Genomic DNA, 21,694 nt, shown 5'->3' on the forward strand with positions numbered 1-21,694 from the left:
CCTGACACAGAAGTCTTGAAGCGCGCGGGGCTCCATACCATCACCACCATAATCCGCAAAACCCAGCTCCGGTGGGCAGGCCATGTCTATCGCATGCACGACAGCCGAATCCCCAAACAACTTTTCTATGGGGAACTCAGGGCGGCCAAAAGAAACGATATAAAGACTGTCTGAGAACGTCCCTAAAAGACTTTGACATCAGCCCCAGTCTTGGGAGAGTCGCGCTGCTAAACGTTCGGCCTGACGTTGCGTCATCAGCCTAGGAGCCGACAGGGCAGAGAATCAATGCATGACACACGATCAGCAGAAGCGCAAGAGGAGGAAGGAGAGAGCTGCCGGTTCACAGCCTGCCGATACCGGCTTCACGTGTCCAGAGTGTGGAAGAGTCTGCCGAGCACGGATTGGCCTCATCAGCCATCTCAGGACCCACAAACCCCTGACACCGAACTGATTGATACCTTGGTCATCGTCGACTTCGACGGACGAGCAAGAAGAAGAAGAATATATATCCAACTCTATTTTTACATATATTCATGTATTTGTATGTGTATGTATGTGTGTATGTATGTATATATATATATATATATATATATATATATATATATATGTATGTATGTATATGAATATCTACACAATTTCCTTTACTTTCATTTTTACTATTATTTTTATCTTTATCATTCTATTATTAGTATTGCTCTCTGTTACTATTATTTTTTATCATTATTATCATTATTAGTTTTATTATATTTTATTATATAGATATATTATATATTTTTTCTATCTTTTATTATTGTTATTATTTTTACTACTACTACTACTACTACTACTACTACTACTACTACTACTACTACTACTACTACATATATCTACCTACATGGATATTTTATAAGTTTGTCCCTATTTAAACCATGCCCGACAATTTTCAATTAATTATTTAATTTTTTAAAGACCTTTACAAAAAATTAATTTAAATAGGTAATTCATTTTAATTAATTATAATTTCTGCTTACATTAACAGGACGCATCTTAGTTACTCCGAATAAGCCCACCAACCCACCAATCTGCTTAAATCATTAACATGTTAAACTTCATGACACCACGACAACATTACCTCTCTCGTCTTCTCTCTTCACCTACCCCCCCTCTCCCCCCTCTCCCCCCTCTCTCTCCCTCTCTGTCTCTCTCTGTCTCTCTCTCCCTTCTCCATACAATGGAAATCCGTGTTTATCTAGCTAAAGTTTTTAAACTCGACTTCAATCGTGTTCGAGGTTTTTTATTTAATTATTAAATCTTAAAACTTAAATGCTATAAGATCAAAATTGAGATCCCCCACCATTTTTCATCGTCTTCTAATATTATCTTTGCAAATCATAATAACCACTTCTGTTCAAGTCTGACGAAGTTGCTGGATCGCGAATATAATCCGGTAGCAGAAACATGTGTAACTAAAGCAGATAAACGGTAATAATATATATATATATATATATATATATATATATATATAACTACTTCATTTACTCACATAAATTTAATATACGAAAGTATAGATTTATGCGTAAACTTTAAGTATTTACTTCAAAAGTGCTCAATACGTAGGTAGAGCTAGTTATTAATTTATAAAATATATATGGCGACTAAGCTACACTGAATATTCTGCGTTTCATCCACTGTATGATTATTTGTTTGTTTTCTATTGTTATTGTTAGTTTTAAAGCTATTTTGTATCGCTTCCTTAGATTTTAAAACCCGATACTATGACCACAAAAGTACCTTCAAAAATAAAAAACACCGTATAAAAACAACACTAGCGAATAAATACTGGGAAGTCAAAGAAAGCGGGCATTCGCCGGTAGTCGAATGGAAAATAATGAGACAAGCTACCACGTGCAGACACTTAGACGACCCATGTAAATTATGCCTCCATGAAAAATTTGCTATCCTGTACTTTAAAGAACCTCAAAATCTATTAAACTGTAGACGAGAAATAGCAAACAACTGTGTTCACAAAATAAAACTCTAGGATAGCGATACAAAATAGCTTTAAAACTAACAATAACAATAGAAAACAAACAAATAAATAAATTAAATAAACATGAATATACATAAACGATCACACATATATGTATATATATATATATATATGTATATGTGTGTGTACACATAGGTATATTCATATATATATAAAAAAAGAGGGAAAAGATCTACCTTAAACCACTAACCTAGTTCTAAAACAGATCCTTTGTTCGATAAAATGCATGCCCATTGGCTGATAGGAGGGGGCGCGGTTGATACTAGAAAGCTGAATTGCTAACTAGAAATCCTCAACATATATATAAACAAGAAGCAACCACAAAATTCGCGCATAAGCCTGACGAATCCTACAGTGGATGAAACGCAGAATATTCAGTGTAGCTTAGTCGCCATATATATTTTATAAATTACTATATATATATATATATATATATATATATACACATAAAATATACATATACACACATATACACATGCATATACACATATATATACACATATATAAACATGTATATACACACATATATATATGTATACGCATTATATATACACACACATATATATACACATATGAAGACATATATATACACATATATATTTACACACATATATATACACACATATATATACACACATATATATACATATATAAGTATACATAGATATATATATATATACACACACACATATATATTTATACTAGCATTTCGGCCCGGCGTTGCCCGGGTGTTTTGACGTGCATGCTGAGCAAAAAAAAAACAAAACAAAGAAAAAGGTCAAATTTTTAGCTTTTACCCCTATTATGACCCCTTAACATTTATTGTTTTGGGCTTAACTCAAGTTATTAAATTAGATCCATATCCAATGAAACCTATATCTAAAATTTCAAGTGTTTTGACCCAAAATTGTCGGAGGAGTTTGGTCGAGTTCTCAAAGATCAAATCGTTGAACTTTGACGCCTTTACAGCCAAATTTCCGGTCAAAAACCGATAACATAGATTTTCCCAAATCTCAGTACCCTATATATCAAATTTCGAGCCTGTAGATTAAAAATTGACAGAGTTATTGCGTAAGCAAAAGTACACAGACACACAGGCACGTTCACTTTTATAGATATACTAGCATTTCAGCCCGGCGTTGCCCGGGTGTTTGGAGGTGTATGCTGAGCAAAAAAAAAAAGGGTCAATTTTTTTAACTTTGACCCCTATTATGACTTCTTAAAATTTATTGTTTTGGGCTCAAATCAAGTTATTAAGTTAGATCCACGTCCAAGGAACCTATATCTAAAATTTCACATGTTTAGACCCAAAATTGTCGGAGGAGTTTGGTAGAGTTCTCAAAGGTAAAATCGTTGAACTTTGACCCCTTAATCGCAAAATTTCTGTCCGACAACCAATCACATCGGTTTTCCCAAATCTCAGTAACCTGTATATCAAATTTCGAGTCTGTAGAATAAAAATTGACAGAGTTATTGCGTAGGGAAATGTACACAGACACACAGACAAACAGATACACAGATACACAGACACTTCACTTTTATATATATATATATATATATATATATATATATATATATATATATATATATATAGAGAGAGAGAGAGAGAGAGAGAGAGAGATAGATAGATAGATAGATAGATAGATAGATAGATAGATTTGTTTACAAAAATATATACGTATAGATGAATATATGGAAACAATTTTTTACACACTTTTTACACAAATATTATGCAAGTATATATTCTACATGATTTACATGTAGAATATCTGCATGAATATAATTACACGTAATAGTTGACTAAAGATGATCATTCCATAAGAAAGCCGAAAAAAAAAACTAATAGGGAATTAATGAAAATAAATGTTTAAAAGAATATGCAAATTAGCTAGATCTTTTGCTAGTGAATGCAATTCTACGACCCATTTATAAGAACATTGTATTTTCTTCTTAAACAAATAGAAAAGAGGGTTTTTAATATGAATAACAATACACACAAAAGAGAAACGAATTTATAGGAGTATAGACTATCATGGACGCCCGGCGTTGTCCGGGTGTTTGGATGTGTATGTTGAGCAAAAAAAAAAAGTGGTAGTAGAAAGGCAGGCTCAGTTTGGGTCGAAAATTTTTAATTGCCAATATATAAATGTATGTATGTATGTCTGTTTGTGTGTCTGCCTCAAACTTTCAATAGAGGCGACGGATTTTACCAAGATCAGTATCGCTTTAAAGTTCGACCTTTCATACGACAAATATCGAGCCACTTTTTTTTTTAATATGTCTGTATGTAATGCCCAAGTCTTTTCTTCCAGGCATGGATTGCATCGATGTTGATGTTCTAGAAATACCAGAATTACGTAAAATAGACCAGGTGACTACTCTAGTTGTCTAGTTTTCTTTCCAATATTTTGGTGAGTGTCCAGGCTGTAGCACTGTAAATAAGGACAGACTCTACCACTGCCCTGACGAACTGCCTTTTCAGTTTGTTAGTTAGACTTGAAGTCCATACTGAACGCAGCCCATACAACGCGGCCCATGCTTTTGAGATGCAAATTTCGATATCTTTCTCTGTGGAAAATCTGTTACTGTCTCATACGTAAACTCCTTCTTTCAGTGTTGATCCAACCAGAGCCCTGATCTCTGCTTTCACATTGAAAGGCATAAACTTTGTCTCATCCGCATTAATGTGGAGACCAATGTCATTTGCGGACTCTTCTAGCTTAAGTAACAGTGTTTGCTCACCAGCAGTGTTATTCACGAACAAAGTTATATCGTCTACGTAATCTGCATCAGTTATGTGTGCTGATTGATGACATCTGTTTCTGGATTAATTCAGGGTGAAGCCTGGCGTGTTGTGTATATCAACAGAGGTACAACGTCAAGACAGACAATGAAAAAAAAGGGCAAGAGTATCGCCTTGTAGAAGCCTGGTGCGGATGTCGAAAAATTCATTGTTCCCCTCTGACGACCTGACCATTGATCGAGTGTGCTCATATAGTATCATGATAGCATTAATGACTTCATTTGGAATACCATATGCTTTTAATATGCTGGCCATTTTTCCTCTATGTACGAAGTCAAATGCTTTGGAGAAATATACAAAGAGCATGATTGCCTCAATGTTTTTGGCTTTGACTCCTTCAATTAGTCTTCTAACAGTAAGCTTTTGACTACTAATAGAGCGATTGTTTCTAAACCCATTCTAGTTCTTCCTGCGCACCCCTTCGATCTTTGGTTAGATGCGGTTGAGAAGCATGACATTTTTTAGTAAATTTTTGCTGCAATTGGAGTGAGGGTTATTTGTCTGTAGTTGCTCGGTATGCTTGGGTCACCCGTCTTGGGGAAGAGAAATAGGCATCTTTCCCTCCATATATGAATACTGTTTGATTATATACAACATTGCATGAATCAGGAAAGATGTCATTAAGCCACCTATCTTCCACACTTCAGGAGGTATATTATCTAAACTTGCAGCTTTACGATTCTTGATCATCTTTAGTACAGTTAGAAGTTCCTCCATTGTAAAACCATCCTTCTCAATATCGAGTTCCTGTACAATAATCTGCTGAATTGGTTGGTATGTCACGTCTGGTTTGTTTCGAAGTAGTTTTTCAAAATGTGCTTTCCATTTCGAACATGCATTTTCAGGGATGTTTGCCTTTAACTTAGATTTGGCAGTATTAAATATATCTTTAGCAATCTTGTGTAGGAGTTTTGTATGTGAAAGTCTTTTACTAAAAGTCCCACGAAAAGTTACGAATATTAATGTTAGACAGCCTGTAAAACAGGATTAAACTATATATTTTGATGGCTTCTATTCTTGGACTTCTTTTTAATTCAATAGAATTTTCGATATTTCGTTTCTTGTTTCTCTCTGTTTTTTTATTAAACTTGTGTCCCTTCTCTTTTCGCTCCCGACAACAATTATCCACCCCTTCCTCCCTACTAGCTTTCTATCTTTTACTCTTTTTATTCGTTCGTCCCAACTCTATTTTATTACACCTTTCTTTCTCCTCCTTTTGTCCTGCTTTACCTTTTTTCTCTGAACATTTAAAACCATTTTTTTTATTTTGTAGTCAGATGCTATCTTCCCTGTTCCCTTCTTTTGAAAAAACCCGTATAAGATTGAAATAAATTTATAATAAGACTGGGCAAGATTTGAGTTATATTTTTCTTTGATCTGTTTTTAATATATATATATATATATATATATATATATATATATATATATATATATATATATATATATATAATCATGTGATGAGAATAATGAAAATAGAATTCCGACGAGATTAGAGAGATGAAAAAAGAACAAACCAAGTTTTATAACCATCAACGTTTCGCCTTTATGTTAAGACTTCCCTGGATGAATAACAATTTTATTCATCCAGAAGAAGTTTTACAATAAAGACAAAACGTTGATGAAACTTGATTTGTTACTTTTCCAACATTCTCTCTCTCTCTCTCTCTCTCTCTCTATATATATATATATATATATATATATATATATATATATATATATATATATATATATTATTATTATTATTATTAAATATTATTTTACTTGCATAAAAGTATACCTATGGAACGTGTGTTTCTGGCTTCGTCAACACAGACCAGGATCGCACTCATGACATCAGTACCCGCATTCGGATATTTGACCGATATACCACAGTCGATTACCACTTTAAGCACGCTTTTTTTATCACTTATAAAGTTAAGATATATATATATATATATATATATATATATGCATGCATATACAGATTTGTTTTTCCGTGTAAAAACCACTGTTTAAATATAAATTAAAAATGTAATTTAGTAAGCCAATTGTACGCAGATTTTTAAAAATAAACAAATATGTTTTTGCTTATGAAGCGAACTTTTCGACGTAATCACGCCTTGTCAGGCTGGACAGTTTTGTTTTTTTTTGTTTTGTTTTTTTCATGCTTTTCCTCACTGGTGGCACGCTGCTATTTTGAAAAACCCTAACCCGTACGGTGTTATCAGCGGTGATTTTTTTAAATGTCCAAGCCTCACGGACCTTGCTTTTTGATAGCACCGTACGGATCTTATTGACTAAATAATGACTTTTTGCGTAAAACTATTTCTAGTAAATGTATACCATATACATAATATATAATAATATTAAATGAAAGATGGGGAATAAAGCTTATACATAACTTTGTTATATAATCAGAACAATAAAGAAAAAGTTAAGGGGATATTTAAGAAAAAACTTCTTTAGACCATGACATTTCGGAGCTAAATGCTTCTCATCAGAAAAGAAAGAGCCAGATTAATACCAAATGCAAATATGAAAAAATGGCTTAATGACATTTAGAAATAAAAAGAGAATGAAAGAATAGGATAATATGGTAAATAGTAATTAAAAGTAGGTACGACATATAAGTGTAAATCGGAAGGGTAATATATATGTTGGTAATATTTGAATGCCATGGCTTAAAGAGATTTTTTTCTAAAATTTCCCCTTTAACTTTATTATTGTTCCGATGATATAATAAAGTTATTCATAACTTTATTATATCATCTTTCATTTAATCTTGTTTTTTCCTCCTCTGTATCGAGCTTTTCTCATTTCGATAAGCTTTGCTTTGTTAGAAATTTACTCTTTGATAACATAATTATATATCTATGATATAAAGCTGAATGTGTGTGTATGTGTGTGTGCGTGGCTGGTCACGAATAGGTTCCTATATGGTTGACTATTTTAAAAAACTGATTACAGATAATGATAGAAGATGCATCGAGACACAGGAATAAGTATTTTTGATCTGGCAGAACAGTGGTTCATTAAAAATGTGGGGTCTGCGTTCGCACCTGGTCCACAAAGTATGGAAATAAAAAATTTAAAAATTAAAAAAAAAAAAAAGACGTTTACAAGTGTTTTTGATATAGATGTACATAAGAATATTTGATAAGTATGTTTTAACTTAAATAGGGGTGGTATGATAAAATTGTGGGGTCTGCGTTCGCGCCTGGCCTCCATAGAATGGAAATAGGCACTTTTCATACCTATCTGCGTAAGTATACTTTGATAATTATATTTCAGTTTAAAGAAATATGGTATAATAAAATTATGGGGTGTTCGTTCGCACCTGACCGCCATAGAATGGAAATATGTCACAAAGTTTAACAAGGTTTTTTAATATAGATCCACAGAATATTGTGATAAGTGTTTCAGTGTGAACAGGTATGGTATACTAAATTATGGGGTTTATCTATTTTATTTTTACTTTCATCATATTTTTCTTTGGTTTTGATACCCCCAAATTCGAAGTTATCTCTTTACAACCCTTCCTTTTCATAACCTATCATACTTTCATAAATCAGAGTCCATTTTCTGTAGGCTGTTTTTGAACCCAGTCAACGACGGGTACTTTTGCTAGTATATATATATATATATATATATATATATATATATATATATATATATTAGAGTAGGTCGATTTGTCACTTTTCTCAGAATATTGAAAAACGGCAATTACCGAAAGTTAAGTACTCATGCAAAAAATTAGATCAACTACTTGAGCGGTTTTTGGGAGTTTTGTATCAAAGTTGTCGAAAAATATACTGTAAATTCTTTGTTTTTGCAAGGTTTTTCTTGAATATTCATGTGAATACCAAAAAATTTCAGTATTTCAAATCAGGAGATGTCTTTTTATTTTATAAAAATAATATTAATATAACAAATCATAAATAATCTTCAAATTTAAAGGGTCACCACTTATCAAGGCTCTTTGGCAACTCTAGGATAAGGGTTAACTATTACGTAGATATTCTGCATTCTGTCAAGACAGGAAAGGGTATTCTTTGGAGCTCCAATCCAGATGTGGCAGCAGTACTCCCTCTTAGAACGTACTTGTTTTTGTACAGGTAGAGGATCACGGCAAGAGTGAGATACTTCCAGGGGTAGTGAGAGATCTGATGTAGGTATTTCATTTCAGATTCTGGGTAAAAGTGAATCCCAGAAGTTTGTCAAAACAGGGTGCTTCATCAAGGCAAGAGATGGTAATTTCAATTGGGGTAAACTGGGAATATAAGCGTTAGTGATGAACAGATAGCAGTTTGGTTTTGGATTATTACATCTGACATTTCTTACCCCATTGCAGAACACGTTTATGGTCAGAGGAAAGAGAATCAAAAAAATTCAGATCTTTGTCGGCTTTTGTAGTTTTGCCATAGATGGTAGAATTGTCTGCATAGATGTGGACAAATGGTTGAAGAATATGGTTTGCGAGGGCCTTGATAAAGATAAGGAAGACAGTTGGGCCCAATATGGATCTTTTAGTGATCTACCTATTTCTGCCCATTAACGACCACTTTAATAGACCTCTCGGAGTGAAAGGATTTTATAAGGAAAAGACAAAAAATTATTTTGATAAAGCTTAATATACAGAGTGAAATTGCTCCATATAATAGACAAAAATGACGGTCTCAATTTCTGACTCAAAACTTTCGCTGTGATGTGCCGATGTCTTCATTCAAAACCATATACAGTTTGTGATGCTTCCGTTGTTAACTTGACTGCCAGTTCCACACCCTGAGATATGTGATGGCAAATCTGGCAAATCAAGCTTGTTCCCATTAAATAATGATTCTCAAAGTTCAGAATCAGAAAAATCTTCCGTCATTGGTGGTTCAAAATATCACACAATCTCAAATTTATTAATTGTGTCCAATGAGTCGCATAGAAATTAATATTTGGTATTCTTTTTAATCGTTTCTTGGTTGACTCTATGCTCCTGAAAGAATATAAAAATTAATTAAATATTAAAAAATTAAATGTATACTGCTTTAATAATTATGGTGAAATTAGATAAAATCTTAAAAATGCTTGTATAAATTGGAATAAATAATTGAGTCATTGATATATGTTTACCTACCTAATGCCAACATTCTTTTTTAAGCTCCTTCTCTTACTTCAACATCCTAAGATTTGACCACTGAATATAGAAGGTTTTCAGGCAGTAAACAAAATGCATTACCTTGTATGTTTTTAATGCGATCTGCTGGATTTCATAAGGGTGTTCCTTAATCCTTTCGATCATATTAAAACAATACAATTGCTGATTGTGGAATTTATTATTTTTTAAATTTCAAACCAACAAATAGCATACATATTTACAATAAAATTTATTAACCGCTGGAGTTTTGCTGTGAGCCTTTGTGGGTATGCACCACGCGTCAATAAATACTGATGGCTAAAGTTAGCCATCTTGCTTGGTTTAAAGGACCAATTTTCCACGTAGCATATCTAGAGTCAACCTTATCTCTAGAAATACCTACTGTATATTCATACAGTAATCTTTAGTCACGACTGAGGTCATTTATTTCATCAATTTTCAAAATTGAATCGAAAGGACTGCTAATGGTGGAAAATGATGTTTGGGGTAAATCATGATAATCATTTGAGCATAATTTCCCCAGGAGCCCGCTGAATGTTGTAAGGCCTTTTGTGCAACCATCCATGTTTTTAAAAAGAGCCATGAAAGGTAGTTTGTTATGGTGAAAAGAGCAACCAATTGTATGAAGATTTAAAAGAAAATTTCTCTAAAATTGCCACCATTCCACCTTTACAACCTATATTGGCATTAGTGTTGTCGACAAGGATAGCCTTCATAGTGTTTTCACTGTTGAATTCATGACAAACATCCATCACATCCTCTGCAGGAACTACACCTGTTGCACCATTGTGAGGAAGAACTCTGTGTATCAACTATTTACTTTCATATGGTGTCTCTATTGTAAAAGTTAAACTGTGTTCTGGTCCCTTAGTTTTCTTCATAGTTTTCTGTCCATTTTCCTCCACAATTTCTTTATAAAACAATGTATCCTTATCTAATCTCCCATCAACTCCAATGCATATCAGATTGTCCACACTTTCATTATGTTTTGTGGGGGGCAGTTATTTTCACTTTAGTTTTTGCCCTGCTCACTTTACATTTATCAATAAGAATATTGCTTATATTAATATTTGGTATGAGAAGGCCCATAGCCTACAAATCCAAGAGCAAGGCATTGGCAAGGCTGGCTCCAAGATTAGAAGATATGACCCCTCTAACTAACTATAGACCATTTCTGAGAAATTTAATAAGGCTATAAGGCCCTTTTAGCTGCAAATATTCTTCTGTCTGGTTCTTCACTTTGAGAAGATGAGTAAGAAGGGGAAGAAACATTACTCTGGAGATTTGAAGTTGAAGGTGTTGGTGATAAATTCACATTTTTTATTAACCGCCGTTCGTTTTTACTTTTTTTGGAGCAATTTTATTAACTGGACCAAGCTGAAAAGTACCTTTCGGCCCTATTTTGCTCCTCTTTAGGTATTTACGGTCCTCAACTTGAACCTGAAAAATCAGATTTTACTTATATTAAAATACATCTAAACAGATTAATATAAAAATTAGTTTGCATTAAAATATGGAAATTGGTTTGGATATAAGTTTATCTCACAAAAACATTGGAAAACATAGAAAATAATTTACCTTTTGTTGAAGAGGACAGGTGCAAATAATGTGCTTAATCTGGCAATTTTCTTTATTACATTTTACATGAGGGTTGTAACAACTTAAAACTAGTGGATTGCAAGAACAGGACGAAATATCAAATAGTGAATCCAGTTTTTCTAGCCAGAATTTCTTTTGGGGAGAGATTTTCTATTCATTAGTTTGGCCTTCTTGAAACATAATATAGTCACCTTTTTTAAATAGCCATTACACTTAAAAGAGGTAAACATGGATTAACCGTTTTCCAAATATCCATGAATTCCTTTGTTATTAATTTGGAAATAGCAAAATTCGAAAAATGAGGATAAGTATTTACTAAATAGAAACTATACTGAATAATTTGTCATTAAATTGAAGGCTCCGTTTTATTTAATGGTGTAGGTAGACCGGAAAATTTCCTTACATTTTTACTGCGAATTGTAATTGTAGATTTTCGAGACATTTTGATAAAACTATCTGAAAAAAAAATACACCCAGAAATTAAATTATACAAATAACTTTTAAATAAATTTGATTTAAAAATTTGGTACCTATGCACTTATGTTACTGTGCTATTTTTAAAATACTATTTGCAAATTAAATTTGATGTTAAAATAGTTTTCTAAATAATAATGCTATTATTTCAGCATGGTAACATAAGTGCATATAACTACCCAAAATGTTTTTAATGAATTTGATAGAATTTGAAATAAATACAATAACTTGAAGTGCTGTTTGCATACTTTAAAGAGAAAAATGAGTTCGGGTTTATTATGAATAAACAAATCAGAATAAGTATATATGTTGTATTTTTTATATCTAAGTCTAGTTTAATGAAAAATTTGAGCGATATTAAAAGACAAAATCAGGTGCCGAAATAATTCAACAGTTTATTAAAAATGTAAACACGAACACGCACGCAGTAAAGTTTTTTTAATGAATAAATACTATCTTTTTAACATAGAAACCATTCAGAATAATTATATACGTTGTATTTTTTATATTTAAGTCTATTTTAATGAAATATTTGAGCGATATTTAAAGATAAAGTAAGGTGCAGTGATAATTGAGGAGTTTATTAAAAAATTAAACAGTAAACATAAACACGCATGCCGTCGTAACTTCAACCGCTGATTTCGTATAATTACCACCACACAAATAAAACTTCCATATATATATACACTTGTGCCCGATATTATTCATACCCCACCTTGAAAATTGAGTTTATTATGTGTAACTTTGTAAGAATTTATGGTTTACGTCCATATTGATACATATTCTTAATAAACCTCTTCTGATCATTTTCGTCATTTTAAAATCTCGGGATACTTGTAATAAAATAAATATACAGCTATTTATAAAATCTGCGATGTTCAAAAATAATCATACCCCCTTATTTTTTCAGTATTAATCGAATTTCTGACTGTTTGTTTCCTGTTTGATTCTTATTTTGAATGCTTTTATACAACATTTGATTAATTTCATTTCGTTTTTTGCATTTTTCAGAAATTAAAATGATATCAACTGAAAACCAATAAAAGAATAAAAATTATTAGAATGGGGAAGAAAAAAGAGCTTAGTAATTATCTTAGGGCTAAAATTGCGAATTCACATAAGGATGGTTTAGGTTACAAGTCAATTTCCAAGAAATTTGAGGTCCCTACAGCAACAGTACAGAGCATCATCAAAAATTTCCAGAGCCACCACACAACAAACAACTTGATTGGTAGAGGAAGGAAAAGGAAACTGTCTGCTAGAGCCACCAGGAATATTGTAAGAAGTGTTAATGCAAATCCAACCACCACTACTAAGGACATTTTAGAAAATCTGGAGTCTTCTGGCATAAAAATATCAAGGCAAACATTGCAAAGGACTCTGCATGAAAATGGTCTGAAAGGAAGAAGACCAAGAAGGACTCCATTGCACACCGGAAAACACCTTGCAGCACGTCTAAAGTTTGCTAGGACCCATGTGAATTCTCCAGAGTCCGTTTTCTCAAGTATTTTGTGGACTGACGAAACAAAAATTGAATTGTTTGGCCATATGGATGCTTCTTACGTTTGGAGGAAGAACGGAGAAGCTTACAACCCAAAGAACACCATACCCACGATGAAACATGATGGTGGTAGCCTAATGTTTTGGGGCTCCTTTTCGGCTAGTGGTCCAGGTAGTTTGGTCAAGATAGATGGAACCATGAAGAAGGAGCAATATTTGGAGATACTCCAGAAAAACATTAGACAGGATGCGGAGAATCTCCATTTAGGACCAAACTGGGTCCTTCAACAGGATAATGATCCAAAACATACTGCCAAAATAGTCAAGAAATGGTTTGAGGATAATCAAATTAATGTTTTGGAATGGCCTTGCCAGAGTCCCGACCTGAACCCTATCGAAAACCTCTGGCACATATTGAAAACTGAGGTTAAAAAGCGGAAACCTAGAAATTTGAGGGATTTGGAGAACTACTGCATTGAAGAATGGTCAAAAATCAGTGTTGATGCTTGTAAAAACCTTGTTAATAAATATCCAAAACGGTTACAGGCAGTTATTAAGAATAAAGGGCATGCTATTGACTATTAGTAAGAGAGGTATGAATAATTTTGAACTAGTGCCATTATTGTTTTTCTTTGTATAATGTTTCAAACTTGCATAATTTATTTATTTGTTGAGTTTAAATTAAATGCCTATGCTTGATTTATTGTCTGAAATCCCTTTAATATTGTCTACCTTCTGGTTTGAGAAATATTCTTATAGAAATCTCAAAGATCCGAGGGGTATGAATAATATCGGGCACAAGTGTATATATATATATATATATATATATATATATATATATATATATATATATATATATATATATATATATATAGATTCGGTGAATATGTTAATTAAATAATTAATTTAAGTTAAGCAAAACAAAAAAAAAAATTTAATATTTATACGAAAAAAGCCATTTTAAAATTTTTGATACATAAATTAACAATTTTTTTTTAGCGAACCGAATAATGCATGACCATTATTAAACAGGGCATGCTTTGAATAATCGATACAAAAAAAAAATTTCGATAAATATTGTGCCCTTTGTGTTAAAAATAGCATCATTTTTTTCGATCCCGTTTGAAAACGTTTGCCGCCTTTCGACTACGGTGGACGAAACGCGCTGAAATAATTTTTTTTATTCTGCTTTAAATTGCCCCCCCCCCATTTGGGGAAGCCTGGCCCCCACACACATACACATTAAAAACCAAACTCATACTAATGGTCACCCATCTGGTACTGGCCAGCCTAAGCTTAATATTACATTGAAATTTTCGTCACTGAAAAATAAGTTTTTTTGGCCTGTTTGGTCTTCCATAGTTTTCTTCTTATCAAACGCAAACGTAAACAGAGTCGATCTAGACTCTACATCGACGCGAAATATCTGGTTACCTATATGAATAAGTGGAATTATTTGAAATTCAGGTACTTATATTATAATATTTTTGCATATTCTCTTAGAAAATCATCCTAAATCTTAGTTAGACAATAAATAAATAAATTAATTATTTCAAAAACCTTTTTTTTTTAAATATTTAAGTACGTTTTTTGTGCAAGACAAAAAATGTCAATTGTTAATTTTTTGGGAAAATTTAACATTTAAAATTTAATTAAAAATAGTAGAAAAAGTTTTACATTATTCTGTTTTCTATATGATAAAATTCAGGGTTTTATCTTTCTGGAAAAAAAAAGTTACTCAGAAATAATGGATTTTAATAAATGTAATTTAGTTTTAAAAAACAACAACAACTTGATTTTGCGGCCATTTTTGGCGGTGCCTAATATATATATATATCTGGGAGAGCGAGACGCCTTGCCACGGATAGGTGAAAATATGTATTACTTAATCTATAGATCTGGGCAATAGTGATGATTAGGGCTGTAACAGCAGAATATTCGTGACATTGTTTTGACTCTGGAATATATATCCGTTGATATATGTTTTTATATAGACTGATGTGGTTCTCGGTTAATTAACTGTGTCTATCTGCGTCGGATATATACTCGAGAGTCAAAAGAATGAAAAGAATATGCTATTGTTACATCCCTAGTGATGATACCTCTCCTAGAATACAATGTACGATCTAAATATAAAGAACAACTGTATGGAAAGACGTAGTGTAGTAAGATAAGACGGGGGGTGGGTCGAAGTTTTAGGCATAATAAATTTTTATGTGGTAAAACCTACGGTATTTTGTAAACCTACGGTATTTTGGTCCAGAGGGGAAAACTGCGCCTCATATATAGGGATATATTGATGTTTGCATTCTGTGGGTGCTCAGCGTAAATGGAAACGCCCCGCAGCTCTTTTTTAAAACTGCAAAAGTATTTATCTAAGCTAATAGGGACGCCCGGCGTAGCCCGGCCATAAAATACGCTTAAATATATTTTAATGTATGCAGATTTCGTATATATTATTATAGAATCAATTTTTCTATCGGTTCTTATATATTACAAGCAGGGCTCGTTAACTGGTGCTGCCTGGTGGTAGCATCCGCCCGCGTAACTGTATGTTACCATGTAAACACTACATTATAATAAATATTTTAAAGTTTATTATTCCATAGTTTTAGAGATTAAACAAAAATATCAAAAATAAAAAGGAATTAAAACGTTATAATAGTTGATTTAATATAGAAATATATATATATATATATATATATATATATATTTCTATATTAAATCAACTATTATAACGTTTTAATTCCTTTTTATTTTTGATATTTTTGTTTAATCTCTAAAACTATGGAATAATAAACTTTAAAATATTTATTATAATGTAGTGCATTGTTTTTGTTTGTTAACACTCGGATTTTATTTAAGCGATATATTCTCGGAGTGACACCGATACTGTAATAAAAATCCGAATTTATTTGGTATTTAAGTTGGAATGCTCAACAAAATATGAAATTAGAAAAAAAATTTATTGTGGTAACTTTTGACATTATTTTGCAACTTTCTTCAAATGCCATTTTGTACAGTTCCAAAATCGACCTACGCTAACATATATATATATATATGTGTGTGTGTGTGTGTGTGTGTGTGTGTGTGTGTGTGTGTGTGTACATCGATCGACAATATAGAGCGAGAGAGAAAAGTTATACAGAGAGAAATTTAAAAAAAATGGAGATGTTCGTGTCATTTGTGTTTCATTGGTAAATATTTGGCAGCTTTACAGAATGCAACCAATGTCTACCAACCGGAAGTGTTATTGAGTCATGTTGTTTTATGTAAAATGTTGTCATCATCTCTTGTTAAACGACCTACCAACTTTACTGCCTTGCGTCGTGTGACATGAAACGTTACAAATGTTATCAGTAATTCAACTTATCCATCAATCTTTGCACCAATATCGACTATTGTTTCGGCATCCACTGTACTAATCAGAAATGAGTACTAATAACCATATGTGCGACCAATGCTTCGAATAATCCTGTAGCTAATACGCACTTTTATTAATGATCAAGGATGACCATTACTTTTGAAATAACTTAGTTCGACCAATGTTTTGTTAGATCATTTGAAAGAATAATTACTATAGGGATTATCAGGGCCAGACATGGTTTATTTAATTTCGAATAATTTAAACCGATCAATATATTTGTATAATTTGAATTGATCACTGGCTTTGTCATTTACAAAAAAAAAACACGATCTATTGACCTATTAGTTTGTTTTTTTTTTTTGTTTTTTTTTGCTAATTAGAATAATGTATTTTTAAAACAGGTTGTCAAATCAGATAAACACCAGAGCATTTTTAAATTGAATTTTATGAATTCACAAATAAGAAATTGATGGAATTAAGGCAGACTATTGGGTGAACTATTGTAGAAAGGTAATATGCATACTGATAGTGTAAATAGTTTGTGTAATAATTGAAATATTCTTGAAAAGGTTCAATTGTGTGTTAAAATGGAGATGACCGAATAGACTCCAGGCAAACCATATGTTCTTTATAGTGAGAGCTTACTGACAAATAGTTGTCCATGAACTCTTCGTGTGTTCGAAATATTTGTTGATTAAAACTATATTCTTTTAAATGTTCGTCTATCTGTCGGCTATCACCTCTGAATCTAAGAAATAACTTTATTTTTCCGTTTATTTTGCAGATTATTTAAGTCAGTCGTAAAAAAAGAGCAGCAAATAAGGATTACCTTGGATCATTCAGCGTCCGATCTGGAAATTACACCCAGGGAAGTGGTAAGTAGAATAATCTTCGTTGTTAACCGATAATTCGAATCGTGACCATCCCAAAGTCTACAAGTGCTTCGTTTTGAGTGCTGAAATTGGTATTTGTAGATCATCTTCTCCAGAAGCGACGTTTATTGATTGCCATCATGAGTCGGGTGCAGTGCAGAGCAGAGGAAAAGTCGGCCACATCCGGCCAAAGTAAACGCAAATTCCGATATCTCATTAAAATAACTAATTGGTTAGTCATTGCACAATCTGAAAATGTTGCAAGATTAGAACTTTATTTCCATCTCTCAACACTATTAGACCTGTGTGTGTGTTTGTGTGTGTGTGCGTATGTGTGCGTGTGTGTGTGTGTGTGTGAATTCAAATAATCAAGCTTACTACACATGTTTTACTAAACAATGATTTTGTTTGGGTCGTAATCTTTTTCTTGTTTGAATTTATGTCAACCTTGCTTATGTTTTATTTGCATTCATTGAAGCACTTTGGATATTTCTTATTTGTGAAGCTATCCGTTCATTAATTTTATTTTTACTGGATTCTCTCAAATTCATACAAATTGTTATTGTTTATTGTATAAACAATAACAACTTTGGCCTTTATTTGATACCTATGGTCATGAAATCCAATTTTTTTTTTATTTATTCAATATCTATTTCAAAATCTAAGTGAAAATTGAGCACTATATATGTAACGAGTTTAAGAACTTTATTAAGTTTAGTTTTGGCAAAAATATACAAAAAATGTTTATCAACTTACGGCCAATCAGTATATTACAAGCCATAAACTTTTTTTATTTTTTAATGTCTTTGGTTTTTAGTTTATTTGCTTTATTTCGGCGAAAATGTAAGCGTGGACTGCAAAAGATTATTTGTTTTTATGCAATCGTGAGTGTGTTGAAAAACTGATTTTCGCACACACTTTTTACTCTGTATGTTTCTCACACTAAATCTACTAGTATTGAGGCGTGTTGTTGTGATCTTAAATGTTTGAAAGAAATAACACAGACAGAAGGTAATTTAACAAAAGAATTGCATGAACAGAAAGTACAGAAGTTGGTTTCCTGACTTCACTGTTTCTCTAACTTCTATTGGTCATAACGACGTTATTCATTGAGTAGGAAGAATCCATACAGTGAAGAAATGGGGTAGATCAACATAACAGACAAATAATTCGTTCTATTAAGCATCTTTCTTGGAAGATCATATTGCAATTATTATACTAGTAACAATTTCATGAACAAAGATCGAAGCCATGTAAAGAAAAGCGATAATAATTTGAAATATAAAAAATAATATGTAAGCACAAAAATACACTAGCGATCTTAATTCTAAACTTGTATGATTATTTTAAATGTAGCGTATGTAAAATATGCTTATCTGAATAAATACATTGTACATGACAAATAATCTCTCCCAGTGTAAGCTGTTACTTGTACGATGGAATTCGATATATTTTTTCGACTTAATTTCCTAATGTTAACAATGAAATAATTTATTGATTCACCACTTGGATAATATATTTTAAGAGCCAAGAAACCCTGCGTGCGTAATCGTAATCTAAAAATATATATTCAGGACTCAGGATGAAACGTTCTCTCTAAAGATTTCCTGCGGAGATTTTATAGAAACTTTCACTGTGTATCATGTAATAACTTCAACCAAAGTATTGCACGGTTTTTAATGTGAATTAAAAATGTAATCACAAGTGGCCTAAAAAAATAAAAATATGTAACAAAAATAAATTTAAAAAAAATTAATAAAAAATATGTAACACAAATAAATAAATAAAAATTTAATAAAAAATATGTAACAAAAATAAATAAAAAAAATTTTTAATAAAAAATATGTAACAAAAATAAATTTAAAAACAAAATTTTAATAAAAAATATGTAACAAAAATAAATTTTTAAAAAATGTTAATAAAAAATATGTAACAAAAATAAATAAATAAAAATTTTAATAAAAATATGATAAAAAATATGTAACAAAAATAAATAAAAAAAACATTTTAATAAAAAATATGTAACAAAAATAAATTTAAAAAAAATTTTAATAAAAAATATGTAACAAAAATAAAAAAATTGTAATAAAAATATGTAATAAAAATAAATTAAAAAAAAATGTTAATAAAAAATATGTAACAAAAATAAATAAAAAAAAATGTTAATAAAAAATATGTTACAAAAATAAATTTAAAAAAAAATTAATAAAAAATATGTGACAAAAATAAATTAAAAACAAATGTTAATAAAAAATATGTAACAAAAATAAATTTTAAAAAAATGTTAATAAAAATATGTAACAAAAATAAATTAAAAAATTTAATAAAAAATATGTAACAAAAATAAATTTAAAAAAATGTTAATAAAAAATATGTAACAAAAATAAATTAAAAAAATTTTTAATAAAAAATATGTAACAAAAATGCACATCATTCAGATGTGAGAAAGAACATGAATTTCATTGCTGAAGGTTTACTGTTTATAAAGGTAGATTCGCATTGTTTCGGGTCCATTGTATTTAATTCGATACGAAATTCGAAAGCCAAAAGCATGGACACCCTTTTTGTTGCAGTTAATTTTAACATATCAATTCGTCTTCAGTTACTTGTGAACGATAAAATAATTTCAGAATTAAATAATGAAAAAAAAGGCTATAAAAGATACCAAGTTATAAGAATGACGTCAATAAACGAGCTTAACTCACTAAAATTATTCCGTTTATAAATGTCAAACAAACTTTTTATTTTAAAATTACCCGCTGATATTTAATGTGGAATTCTACTGCGATTAGGATGGCACAGTATTACATCTGCAAGACTTAATGGCCCATTACAAGTTTCATCTGTTACCAGTTTTATTATGTCCCAACAGAACCACATTAAGTTAAAGCGAAAAATATTTCGAATAGTAAATTAAATACAAATAAAATATAAGCAATATCTTCACGTTAGGATTTGTGTTCCTTCGTAGAAGCGCTGGTTGAGTTTGAATAAAATAAATACGCATTAAGATACGTTTGAAGCCAAAATAACGCATTATTACAAAATAAACAGATATTTATTTTGTTTGAAATTTATATTGAAATTCATAAATATATTTCGAAGGAAACCTTCATCTTCAGTATGTCTTTCTTATTTTTCCATTTTTTTTTTTTTTTGCCCGTTAATTTCCAGAACTTACAAACATTGTTTAGTTTAGTTTAGTTTCTAGTGTTTAGTTTTCAAGGAGGGGGTAACTGATCTGTTCTAACTTTGTGTCACACCTTCACCAGGTAATGCTTGTCCTGCTAGTTATTATTATTATTATTATTATTATTATTATTATTATTATTATTATTATTATTATTATCATTATTACTATTATTATTATTATTACTATTATTATTATTATCATTATCATTATTATTATTATTATCATTATCATCATCATCATTATTATTATTATTATTTTATTATTATTGAAAAACGGATACCATGTGTGATTTTTATATTGTGTGTCACGTTTATGTTTTCCGAGTGAATATCGTTTAATAGTTATGACCCTCCATTTCTTGTAATAAATAATTTTACCAAGAATTCTTCAGAAATTTTGGTTTCGGTTTCGATTACAGCCGATGGCACTCAAGTCATCTATGTTTTTAATAAATAATTTTACCAAGAATTCTTCATAAGTTTCAGTTTCGGTTTTAATCGTAGCTGAAGGAATTTAGTATATATATATATATATATATATATATATATATATATATATATATATATATATATATATATATATAAAGCTGAATGTGTGTGTGTGTGTGATCACGAATAGGCTCCTATATGGTTTACTATTGTAAAAAAACTGATTACAGATAATGATAGAAGATGCATCGAGACACAGGAATGGGTATGTTTGATCTGGCAGAACTGTGGTTCATTAAAATTG

General features: G+C 31.1%; 1 long non-coding RNA gene across 1 annotated transcript in view; it reads left to right on the top strand.

Annotated features, from left to right (window-relative positions):
- The window catches only part of LOC145293825 (uncharacterized), a 574,943-nt gene extending 554,005 nt beyond the window's left edge, over nt 1-20,938 (top strand). The window contains exon 4 of the long non-coding RNA XR_013869775.1: nt 17,682-20,938. This is a non-coding gene — a long non-coding RNA (uncharacterized LOC145293825). The remainder of the gene's footprint in view (nt 1-17,681) is intronic.
- Nucleotides 20,939-21,694: the final 756 nt, after the last annotated feature.

The sequence above is a fragment of the Euprymna scolopes genome, chromosome 15 (genome assembly GCF_053919585.1).
Source record: "Euprymna scolopes isolate OS-2025 chromosome 15, ASM5391958v1, whole genome shotgun sequence".
Classification (NCBI taxonomy): Eukaryota; Metazoa; Mollusca; class Cephalopoda; order Sepiida; family Sepiolidae; genus Euprymna; species Euprymna scolopes.